Here is a 13,138-nt window from a genome sequence, read left to right as displayed (position 1 = left end):
CTGCAATGACAAGTAAATTCATGCAGATTAAAATATAGAACAACGCAAAATGTTGAGCTCTAATTAACTAACACGAGGCGCGATGTCATAATTAAAGATATTGTAGTGTGTTTAAGATAACAGGCGCCGTAGTCACCAGTTTAAAATTAGTAAAATTTAGAATATTAACAGTAACTACTTAATCTACTGACCTTCTTTAAGTTAATTTTAAGTTTCACAAGTAATACAATAATATAACTATAAAACCAAGTGTTAAGCTAAGTTGCTTTTATTACTTAATAGTATTGCAGTGACGTTACTAACGAGTAATTAAACAACATATCATCTAACTAGGTATATCTTACTTTGGAAAATCCAGAAATCGACGACTGGCAAAAGTACAAATTTTGATGGTTGAAACCCTACCTACCCTACACCAGCAACTACTTGTCTTAGTAAGGGACGGACGGAAATTGGAAAAACGCGCATGCGCTTATTGTTATTGCTGGTGTTAACTGAAGAAGCACTAATTAGAGTGCTAAATCCTCGTATGCTAGCTTCGGTTACGAAACAGCTGTTGCACATGTACGGCTTCTGCTAATTAATTAACATGCATGAAGAGCGTGAGGAGGCTGGACATATTGACTTGCACTTTGTATTCCCGAAATCTGGCACTATAGTTGACATTGCTGTGTGCGTGTGGTCCATTCCAAATTATTGGACAATTTTTTGTCCACCGCGGTATTGTAACCCTAACGCATGCGCACTTCGGTTTATTAGCGTAAAAGTCAATGTATGCTTTCAAGACGTATTGAACAGCCGCGGCCCCGCGTGACCTCTAGAAATGGGGGACTAAACTTCACGATGCTACGACTTTATAAACAAGCCTACTTTTAATGGCCTAATTAACTGATACGGTAGAATCAGTGGCAGATTTATCCTGGAAAAATGGGTGGTGTATATACTGTATACAGCTTTGGTCTTTACACATATTTACTGTCCACAATTTTACGACAACGCCTACCAATGATGGGCTAAAGCCAGGTCTAGTCCATGCCAATCTACACCCCTGGAACAGTTATCAGATGTGGATCATAGGCGTAGGAACCACAAGGTCTACGGGGCCTATATGTTCACTACCTCGAGATAAAATAAGCCATCGTGAAAACGAGATACAAGTTGAACAAAACGAGAAGCTCCAATAGACGCCAGTGTGATGTTGGTCGCACAAGTCCTTGATACACGAGGGTCAACTTGCTCAAACGCTGTTACTAGAAGAACTTACAAAATGGTTGATGGGGAACAAGGCTAAGCTGACCATATAATTTTAGTTAACAAATTAGTTTAGTATATTTAATGATAATATTGCAATGTGCATGCATGTGCGACACTCGGTCGACGGAGGTTACATTTATTGAATGATTGTCGACTGCGCATTAATGCCATTCCTACGCCAAGGTCGACTTCCTCGCGCGAGTCAGAATGTCGGTTTAGAATATGTTGTCTTTGTGACTAGTGTCATTTCACCAGACTTTATTAAGGTTGTTTTCCATTGTATTTGCTTTTCGATTATACATATGACAGTTTCTTTTGCCCGCTTATTTAAGGTTCTCTGCTTGTGTTTCTGTCCTACTAAAAAACTTTAACAGCACAAAGTAATAGAAGAAGACACAGTATTGTTAATATCAATTCAGTCTTATGTATTACTTTCATGTTCTAAGGACAGTTTTGTGGAGTAATTATAATCAACAGCATTAACATACTGTATTGCCACCAATACTGTCAAAATATTAGTTTTGATTTTAGCAGTTATTTTATGTTATTAAATGTAGAATTTTTATATGGCAAGAGGATTATTAGAAGATTAGTGATTAATTTATTGTAGATATTCAGTTTTTGCATAAAGAAAGTTTTTAGTTAAGACAATGTTATAGACTATTTACCATTGCTCTAAACATTAAGAAAGATGTTATCCACTTTTATTAGTTACATGTCGGTGATCATTGCAAACAAGTGATCAGCAGAGCACTAAACTAATTCTGATCCGATAGGATTTTGAACATCTGATTGATCCAAAACTTAATAACTTTAAATTTTAAAATGCTATAAATTGAGAATTAGGAGCCTCGAGAGCGTGCGCTTGGTAAATCTCTGACACCCTAGGATAGTAGTGTCTCTTCCTGCAAAACTTGGTCAATCGCTGAGATGTGCATGATGAAGGAAATAGAATTGCAAATTCAATTACACCAGTAGTAATTGATGTTGACTTGTGAATAAACTTGAGCTAAATCAGTTTAGTAATTGTGTTCCATACCTATCTAAATATTCACCAGACTGCAAGCCAAAAAGATCCACTACAATTTGAGATGTACGCGTACAGAGAATTTCAACATTGATCAAATGAGATGAAGAACGTCACAAGTAGACACTCCCACGTGTGCCGCGCTACTCTTTGCGCAAACTTGCTCTGCATTTTGAGCGCATACGGCAAGCATTGACGTGAAACGACAATAACCCAACTTTTGCAAGCATGCAGTCAACACGTTGTACAACGTTCGCGAAACGAATTTGTTACTCACAAATCAACGAGCAACGCCCACCTACGTAAAGACAGTACGTTTACAAACGACGTGTTTTCAATACTTGTCTAGGCTCTTGGTCCACTACTGCACTGCAAAAATCACCGATACTGTAAAGCCAACAAGTCAAATCGATCGAAAGCGATCACTTCATCACCTACAAGTGTCAGTTCATCACACCCCAAATAGATCAGCACACTACCAACCGTCGGCTATCGCTTCTCGGTCTTTTGGCTAAGATCAAGTGTAGTATCTGTTCTTCTCAGTTTAATCTCAATCTTTGGAACCTGGGACAAGGATGGCAGCTTGCTGCGCTCTTCCCGCGCATTGTCTCAGTATTTCACTACTTCTGGGCTCAGTGCATCCCCTCCCAGGCAATATTATAATACCAATGAAAGAAAATTATACCCGTAAAAAAGCGAACATCACACAGGGATAATCTGGGTGATTGTTAGACCTTGAGCCTAACAGAGACCTTGCATATATAGTATCGTATCTGTAGTCTTAGCAGCTGTTGCGTAGTGTAGTCTATTTACGTATAAGTGGTTGTGTTGTTTGGATAATAAATCAGTACGAGTATAAACACCGTGGGATACTGTCCGACTCCAAACACAACAATTGGGGACTAGCTTTTCGTTTGACTAGCGCGTAGATGACCCAGGTTGATCAGCAGCCACAGAAGCAACAGCCTCGTTTGTTTCAGCTCAATGTTCCGCCTCCACCGCCGTTCTTACAATTCCTCGGTGATCCCTCTGTTGATTGGGCACAGCGGTACCATTCTTTCCAAACATATCTTCATTGCAGCAGGGTTGATGCGCTTTCAAATATGCGGAAGAAAGCACTTCTGGAACACTGGCTCGGCACGGAAGGTCAACGTATTCTCGCTACTCTTCCCACTGCTGCATCGGCGCAGCAACTCGTTGAGGCAGATGGACAACCGCCTCAAGAAGACGCCGAAGAACTGCTATACCGCAATGTCGTCGATGCTCTTCACGCGCATTTTGGTTCTCACGTTACTGTTATTACAGAACGTCATCGCTTTCGGCAGCGTAGACAAGCTCAAGGCGAGACCATCAGGCAGTTCATCGCCCCACTTCGACAGCTGGCAACGCGATGTAAACTCTGAGAGCTCCAGGATCAAATGCTTCTGGATCAGCTCATCGAGAAGACAGCCCTTCCCGCTTTTCGCGAGCGTCTTCTTCTGGAGAAGGACGCCCTAACATATGTGCAAGCAGTTGAGATAGCTTGTCAGGTGAAAGCCGCTGAGCACGAGGCGCTTCAGCTAGGTGAGACGGCATTCGGCCAGACGCCTACTGCCTCCGCTCAAATGCAAGCAACCGATATCCAACGAGTTCACCGGAAGCCCAAATCCGCACCAAGATCCACGTGAGCAGGCATTAAGGCACCAAAACAAACACCAGAACAGACGGAGTTTTGTGGTAACTGTGGTCTGTTGTGTCATAAAGCAGGCAATCAGCCATGCCCAGCGAGAGGTAAAGAATGTTATCGTTGTCACATGCTAAAACATATTGGTCGTTGCTGCAGATATTCTAGCAGTTTATCTAGCAGTCTATAGTCGACTAGGAGTCAAGCCAGAGTGCGTTCCGTGGTCAACGAGGTCACTACTTGTTCGCGTACAGGATTCAAGTTGTGCACTCTCACTGTGGCAAACCACACCCTAAAGATTTTGATTGACTTAGGCGCCAAAGTCTCAGTCCTGAATCACCCTACATGGAAACGTTGTTCCTCGGCGTATTCTCTGCGACCTACTACTACCTAACTGATTGGCTATGATGGGAAGACTATCAAGGCAGTAGGAATAGTATCTCTACCATTGCAGCATGACCATCAACCGTCAAATACCTTTCAATTCTTCGTTACATCCAGAGGTTTAAATCTTATGGGCGTGTATCTCTTCGATCATTTGGGTTTCAATATCGCTCTACCGTCTGTGTGACCTGATTTCTCGCTTAGCTTACAGCAAGCCGTTCATCGGTGGTCTTCTCTCTTCACTGACAAACTGGCATCTATCACAGGATATGCTCATAAACCACAGGTAAAGACCACGATTCCTCCCGTTATCCAGGCTTGTAGACGGATATCACTAGCTTTACGTGATGAAGTATCTCAAGAATTACAGCGAATGGTATCTCAAGGCATCATCGAACCTACTGACTCGTCTCCTTGGTTATCAAATTTAGTGGTCGTTTGGAAGAAATCTGGTGGTCTTCGTCTCTGTGTTGATCTACATGCAGTCAACAAGGCCATCATTCCGAATAAGTATCCACTTCTTACAGTGGATAAGATAGCAAGCCTATTTCAAGGTAGTGCCACATTCAGTAAGCTCGATCTCTCACAAGGATATCTTCAGATCTCACTCACCAAGTCCAGTAAGAAGTTGACAGCATTCATCACTGAGGAAGGGATCTATCAGTTCACAAGGATGACATTCGGACTGTCCTCTGGTCCTAGTGCTTTTCAGAAAATCATGTCTTCTCTTCTGTCTGGCTTACCTGGAGTGGCAGTCTAGATGACGACATTGTGGTACATGGGTCTACCCCTGAGGAACATGACTCCCGGTTGGCTGCTGTTTTGGACAAACTTAATCAGCACCAAGTCACTCTGAATCAGTCTAAATGTGTTTTTGGAACTAACGAAATTGGATTTTTGGGTTTCATGTCTCCAATGCTGGTACGCGACCACTTCGATCTAATGTCGATGCCATTTTGAAGATAACGCCACCAGCCTCGGTCAAAGACCTGATGTCTTTTCTCGGGATAGCTAACTACTATTTGAAGTTCATTTCCAACTATGCTTACCTCACGACCCTTCTTCGCCGTTTGTTGAAATCAGATACCCCATGGCTCTGGGACGGGTCTTGTCAAGCAGCTTTCAAAAACATGGCATAATGAATATTTACTGAACCTTAGATAACCATTTGGGAAAAGTCATAAGGAATTACAGTTTCAGCTACAGACAAGAATTCAAGATGTTGCTGTCATTCAATCGTGACCAACAGCTAAAAAGAGAAATGTGAAAACGAGGAAGAATTAACAAACTGTAGAAACCTCTGATGGCAACATTCAAAGTGCAAAACCGTCACGTACGTCCAATTCTTATAACTCTGACAAGGCCATGCAATCAATAACCCTTTGGAGGCTGGGCACGCAGTGAGTATCAGCACAAAGGAAGTTCTCATTTGCATAGTGTGGCACGGCTGGCTGATGCTCCACATTCTGATAAGATAAGTTAGGAGTGGGCATGCATGCAGGGAGCATCTGAGTCGGGCAAATCCGAAGCCACTAACGAACAAAACAGAAGGGCAAAGGACATTGAACAAGAGGTGTATGACTTTGCTGATGCCCTGATAACTACACGGAATCCCACGTTGAGTGAAACGGGGGAAGGTCACATGCCTCAAGCAGAAATGAATCCTTTAAGCGTCACAAACGACATAGAGATGTGACGACGAAAAGCAGGACTGTGCTGAACTAATACCCAGTGTGTAGAGGCATACAAAATGCTCAAAGGCTTACTGTCTTCGGCATGCTAAACGTAAGAGGACCTCTGCCCTATAGCTAGCAGGGGAAAGTGATCATAGCAGTGAGAACAAACCACAGTGCCGTTTTAAGTTTCCCAAAGTCTTATCAAATAGAACACATTTTGAACTACACGATAAGCAGCCAAAGCTTATTGCGCAGCGAAATGATTCTCACGTTAATGGGCATAACCATAGGCTCCATTGACAGCCTGGCGGACTAACGTTGACATGCAGGTGTGTTGTCAATGCAGAAATGGTGTCTAAATTAATACATGACCAAATATGCCAACAAGAGTGAAGGCATGTCTGTTCAACCTCTAAGAAAGTCTTTCAAAGTTATAGTGGAGGACTTGATCGAAGGACAATGATTATCCAAAGAAAGCCGTCCAAAAGCTAAGAACAAGGTCTGCAGTAGAGCATGACTACTCAGCACAGGAAACGTGCCAGCATCTTACGGGTGAGAAGTTAGCAGTATGCAGTAGAACAGTTTTACGTGTAAACGTCGATGGTCAATGGGAAGTAGATTTGGCACAAGATAAACAGGCCAAAATTTCAAGTGCCATAGACCACTATGTAACCAGGCTAAAAAGTAACGAATTTGAAAATCTCTGCTTTGATGTCTTGTCAAACACAACAAAAGGCCATCATTTGTTAGTTCTAGGCTGGACTTCCAAACGATTTGGAAAAGTATGAAATTTACTGCTCAATATAGGTAACTGGTAATTAAAATATAAACCGTATCAATTCTTAGAAGAGCCATGGCCGACAGCTGATTTTGGTGGTAGTGCAATTGCTTCGTGGGAAGAATTGCAGGGTAATTGTTCTGACAACCTGATTCATCGGATTAGTTTGGTCAGGACGTTGAAAGGGCAACAGACTGCGACAAAATAGAAATCGATGGTGACAATCTAGCATCCTGCAATGTCGATTAAAATGGTACTTGCAATAATAGACGGCACACAGTAGAAGACTGAATGGTATTATGTCAGTTAGATGCTGCCTTTTCAAAATCTCCAAAGAACGAACAGGGGTCTGATAGTAATACCGATTGGACAGCATCTGCTGTGAATTTTCCTGATGCCCAGGAAGCCATAACATTTATTGCTCGTAATAAATCTGAACACGGTGTAGTTGATCAGAACGTTGACCTGAGCGAGTATAATCCTGATTTCTTACTAGACAATCTGCGAGTTGCATATGCCATAGTCAAATGTCATTTCGAAAAACTTGCAAGTAAAAGTGTTTCCTAACCATTCAATTGATACTCTCCATAGCACTACGGCAATGTTAAATGGATCACAGCAGAGCATGACCATTAATAAGCTTCTTGCAACTATAGGACCTGACACCAATTCTGGACTGCCTCGAATGAGACTGACTGTCACACGAAATGAACCTACTGATGCAATCGCATTCTTTAGGTTAAGGGAGGTGATTTTCACTACAACCGAGAACTACGGGTTAGATTTGAAAATGAGCCTGCTGTAGATGGAGGAGGACCTAAGCGTACATTTTTTCGCGGTTTTTTGCAGAGTCTGGTTAGTCCAACAGAAAGAGTTCGACTTTTTGAAGGGCATCCTGGCCGATATCTGCCAATGCACAATATGGATGCTCTGATGGGAGAACTCTACAAAGTTGCAAGACAAATGATTGCAGCTTCTGTATTGCAAATGCTTGGCCCCAACCATTTATACATATAGTGGTATGGCAATGATGTCTTGGACAGCATCATAGATAAGATCTTCCAGATCCAAATTTGGCCGACACAGTAAAAAAAGTGAGAAGCATTAATTTCAAATGTGCGTGGTGCTTGTCGCAAGCCTAGGGAAATTCATCATAACTGCTGGATATACTCACAAAGTGACTGCAAATAACAAAGACAACATGTTGTTGAAAATCCTTCTGCACGAAATTGCGTTATCCAGAAAAGCAGAGTTAGATCAACTACATGTGTATCTGTGGGTCTTGGCCATCTAATGGATCTTGCCAGACGGCATCCTGACAAAACTAGGCCTCTGCTTACTGCTTCAGCAAGCACGTCATTAACAAGTGGACTGTTCCTGAATCTAGTGACCTATGAGTCAACACTCCCGCCAAAATTGAAAGACTATTTTGTGCACTACGTCCACCATTCAGGTAATCAAGGCTTTCTACACATATTACACAAATACTTGTCAATGAATCAATTAAATGTTCAATTAAATTAATTAAAAAAGGAAAATGAATCAATTAAATTAATTAAAACAAGAAAATTTTTTTGTTGACACTGATGTTTCTCTAGAAGACACAAAACCTGAGAACACTGCTGCAGTTCTGCACAGGTTGCAGCGAAATTCCAGTGATGGCATTTCATGAACCAGACTCAATCGCAGTGTCCAACACAAGATCCATGTTTTCCAATACAGCAACATTTGCTATGATTCTAGAGCTGCCAAGACAAGTTGCCAACCAAGAAGAGTTTACGGCAAATACGATTGCTGTTTTAGATATGTAGGCAACTGGCTTTGGAGTAGTCTATTAAATTTGCAATTTTTCTGTTGCTTTCTTTGAACTGTTGTTTCCATTGCACGCTATTCTAAGATATCTACACAATTAAGCTGTGTAGATCATGTAAACGTTTGTTAGCGTAAGATTCTGCAGTTAATTGTTCACATCGTGTTGTAAAAGTTGTAATAAAATGGTAAAATCCTGACATTGTTTCAAGGTCAATTGAATTACTGTACAGCTGTAGATTGTGACATACATGTATGGTACACCAGCTAAAATGGTGGCAAGCAGACAGATAATCTCCTTAGTAGAGTAGTAGCAAAAACGTTTCTGCTTTTACAAAAATTCCGTTCAATTGAGGTACTTCCCCATAGTCAATTAAATTAGTTTCTATATTACTATCTAATTTTGCCCGTCTATTCACAGCAGTTAACAATTGTTTACCACAGTTGCTACTACACCAAATTTAGTATTGCACACTGGACTGCAACGTTAATTGTAGAATGTAGGTTAGCCTCGAACTTCCAGACCAGAGAGCTCGCGAAGCGCGAGAACTCTAGTCTGGACAAAGTCGATACTAAAAGAATTTCGGGAATAGCCTTCTAAGCCAATCAGCTCCTTACAACCGGAATGTCAGTTGTAAATTCTGATTGGTTTAGCAGAAATTGGTTATGCTAAGTGCACTAGCACTGATTGCGCGTGTGTGAAATCCTCGTGGGCGGCTAAGTGCACGCCAGAGCCGTGATGAAGACTCTGGTGCACGCAAACATCTTAGTTTTAGTTTCAGCTTCAGTTCTTCAATATTTTCAAGCTTGCGGTGACAGGACATGCACAGCAGCGTCGCTAGACGATCACCTTTGACAACTGGTGGAGCGGTAGTCTCGCCAGTCGGGCGGTTAGACTAGCTAGCGGTCTGCCAAAGAATCAAATAGTCGTCGTTTCATGCTGTCTACCAAGATATCACCGCAAACAATGCAGACGTCTCTTCTTTGTTCATGAGATCTCATGGCATTTACAAATGATATGTTGATCTAGGTAAAACGATCGTACGCTGTTAGATTACCCTTTAGCATCGCTTTTGATAAATACTTCCGAAATCATTTTAGTATCGACTTGGTCCAGACTAGAGTTCGTGCGCTTCGCGTGCTCTCTGGCCTGAAAATTCGAGGCTAAGTGTAGGTTTGCATAAACTACAATTAACATTTAGCATATTGAAGTATAGAAACAAACATAGCATTTTGCTCCTGCGGTCTATAAGTGAGTGGAATCAAGAAGTATGCAAATTTGTTCAATGACCAAAGATATTTTTTACACAGTCTTCAAATTGTGTGTGTTGAATCAAATCAAGGCTGGGGATCCAATGAGCACTACAAGTTCACGGGTCTGGAAGGCCGAGCTATATCATAGAAGTAGCATCTGCCCCTTGCTCTGCAACGTTTTCTCTGCCCCTGTGCACTTACCACTGGTAAATAAAAGTTAATAAATTGCATACAATTTAGAGAAAATGGCATAAATTGAATAGTCAATTCCACACAATTTAAAATTTGTATGAAATACACTAAAATTAGATATTTGTAATGCACAGTTTGCATTTCAGACGCTAATAAAAATTAACAACACTAAAATGCAACAATGGTTGATTTCCTGTTATAATGAAATTGCAATATTTTACTGAATTGATGAAATAGGTTTATCCTAATCTGACGATTAATTAAAGCAATTTTGCCAGATTAAAGGAGAACTCCCACGATTTTCAAGTTGGGGTCAGATACAAGATTTTTATATGTTGACTGCACTCAAAAACTTTGAGTTCCCTCCATTGCTTCTGTAACGTAGGAAAAGCACCGCAAAAAGAGGGAGTGTTAGCGTAGGCGTGGTTGATGACGCAGTTGGTGCATGACCTCCACGTGTCGTGCACAAGCCGTGCTATCTACCTGGCTTATTCGACGTGAAATGGTCCACTGCATTGCTTTTGACTGTAGCCACAACAGCAGCGACATCGCCAGAGGTGTCAGCTTCTTCAGGCTTTCTCTCAAGAAGCCAGATTTGCTAGAATCATGGCTAGCAAAGTTACGTTTGGTGGATCCGCCTATCTCAAAAACAGCCGCGTTTGTTCGGATCACTTTGAGTCCTACAACGCATGCTGGAATGACACGTCTGATACCCTTGCCCAGCCTCTCGTGCACCCAGCAAGTAAATTACCTGTACACAGTTAGTCGCAGCAGCCTGCGTGAAAATTTTACATAGGCAAGCCAGTCCAAGTCCGTCTAGGCGCTACTCGCCTGGAAGTTAGCGGCTCTCTGATGGGATCCCGTCGCCAATCGGTCATTAAGACTACAGCTGTTCGAAGAACGTCTTCATTGAGACACACAGCAAGGAAGTTCTCATGCTGCGTAATAATTACAGATCAGATCCTGAAGCTTCCACCCTATACCCTAGTTCGTCCACTTCCTGGCAGTACAAGCACTCAGCTACGCTAGGCATTACAGAACACCTGTTGCAGCTGCACCAAGCAGTGTTCTCAACTCGATTTTCGTTCTCATCAGACAGATCTTCACCGGTGATCCGTCTGCCGTCATGGCCGTCAATGTATTCAACTGCGTTGATGTCACGCTGAGTAGGTCCTTACTCTTGCTCGAAACTGTAAGGTCGAACACCAGGCAGAAAAGAACAACGCGTATGCGTTCGAATCCGTCCGCAACTGCATCTAACCCGATGGCATGCGCGTGTGGCTCTGTACCAATGACGTCATGTACCTCGCTTACCCGACACGCCCCTTTCTTTCGACATTTCTCCTGCCGTGAAGATGTCGTGCACAAAACCTATGTCCCTTCGAATTGTCGGTTTATGGAAGGGACTTGTATCTGACCCCAACTTGAAAATCGTGGGAGTTCTCCCCTAATTAAACCAATTTTGCAACTGTTAAATAGAGAATAGTTGTGATATACAACAACAAAGATGTAGCAAGACTAAAGACATTAATTAAGTACCAAACAGATTAGCTCGAAAACTAGCAATCTAAAAGTATGACAATACAGTATTACGCTTGTAAAACAGAGTTCATTTACACATACTATTTCATCTTTTACATACTGTAGCAAGCTCATAACCATCATTATTAAATTAATATTCTCTTCTTGGACATCAGGAAAAGGATACTGCCATACAGCATAACATAATGTGTAGTACGTGTAAACAAAACATCATGCTTGCCATTGCCATGCTCAAAAGCCAACTAGGTTGGTGTACTGCATTGTATACATGTCAATACATCTATTAAAATTTATATTAGAATATAACGATAAAGCCTGGTTCACAATATGACGCCGACGCTCAGTTAAGCGTCAAACTTCAAAGAAACCGCTTTGACGTCGGCGGCATCCTTTGATGTTGACGCCGACGTCGACGCTGGAATAGGATTCATTAATCTTTATTGACGACGTCGACGCCGACGCCGGCGTCAATATTGTGAACCAGGCTTAACACTATACTGCTGAGTAACATTGTGTTACATCAATACGTGCTTCTAGCACCATACTCTCAGATAAAATAAGATCAATAAAATTGGAAATGGCAAAGAATTTCTACATCTGGTATTTGAGTTCCAAAGTACACAATCTCTAGTGTTGAAGTGCAGTCACAAGCTGAATGCCTCTGCGTTAGAGCAACCTTCAGCAATATAATGTTTATCAACTGTAGCTATAGCAAACAATGAAACCAGCATTGATATAATAAATTAATTGAGTGTATAGTTTGATGCCAATTAAGTTTCCCATTAAGTAGTGTTTCTTCATTATTCTATACTGGGTATATTGTTTTAGTGTCCCAATAACAAGTCCGCAATTCGTCATTAGAAAACTTAGAATATGACCCGCAATACATTACTTAATTAATATGGGAATTAGCATGTAACTCAATATATCATGAAAGCAACACATGTGCACATAGATTTACCCATCCATCCCACAATATAATAGAATAACTAACACTAGCACATGCCATTACCACCTACAGGTACAGAAAATTGCATTATAGCGTTCCAAAAATTCTATGCACACTGTGATTTCTCAACACAGATCGCAGCATCTGTAATCAAGGCCTCCCGCAGTACCACCTACACGTATAGCCACTTAGCAGAAGTTGAGGATCACGCTAGACCAGCCAGCTAGAAGCTTTATCAAGCAACTCCATAATTTGAGTGACGAGCACTTGCACTTGCAATCGATCTAGCCACGAGTAGCAGTCGTGAGTCCATATACAACTTGGATCCTCCTGATATATCGTGCGCATGCGTCTTCGGAACCCGTTCCCTGCAGTTCCTATATTGTCACCGGCAACCTTACTTCCGACGGCATATTTGACACAGTTGACGTGCTTCTTGTCGGCTGGGCTGAGATATCAAATGACAAGTGGAACATGCTATGCTAGCCCAGCCGAAGAGTGTAACAATATAGGCTAGCGCAGCCGAGGAGAATTTTTTGCGATAATTAGTTCTAATCAGCTTTGTGCCACCTCTTTAGTCACAGTCTGCATCCGCCACTAATATGTATTC

The 13,138-nt window shown here is 41.7% G+C and overlaps 1 pseudogene; it reads left to right on the top strand.

Moving 5' to 3' along the window:
* The first annotated feature begins 2,772 nt into the window (after window positions 1-2,772).
* On the top strand, window positions 2,773-2,927 carry LOC134194422 (U2 spliceosomal RNA; annotated as a pseudogene).
* The last annotated feature ends 10,211 nt before the right edge of the window (window positions 2,928-13,138 follow it).

This window comes from Corticium candelabrum, chromosome 18 (genome assembly GCF_963422355.1).
Source record: "Corticium candelabrum chromosome 18, ooCorCand1.1, whole genome shotgun sequence".
NCBI classification, from domain to species: domain Eukaryota; kingdom Metazoa; phylum Porifera; class Homoscleromorpha; order Homosclerophorida; family Plakinidae; genus Corticium; species Corticium candelabrum.
Note: the sequence above shows the minus strand (reverse complement) of the source record. Positions and strands in the feature narration are given on the sequence as shown.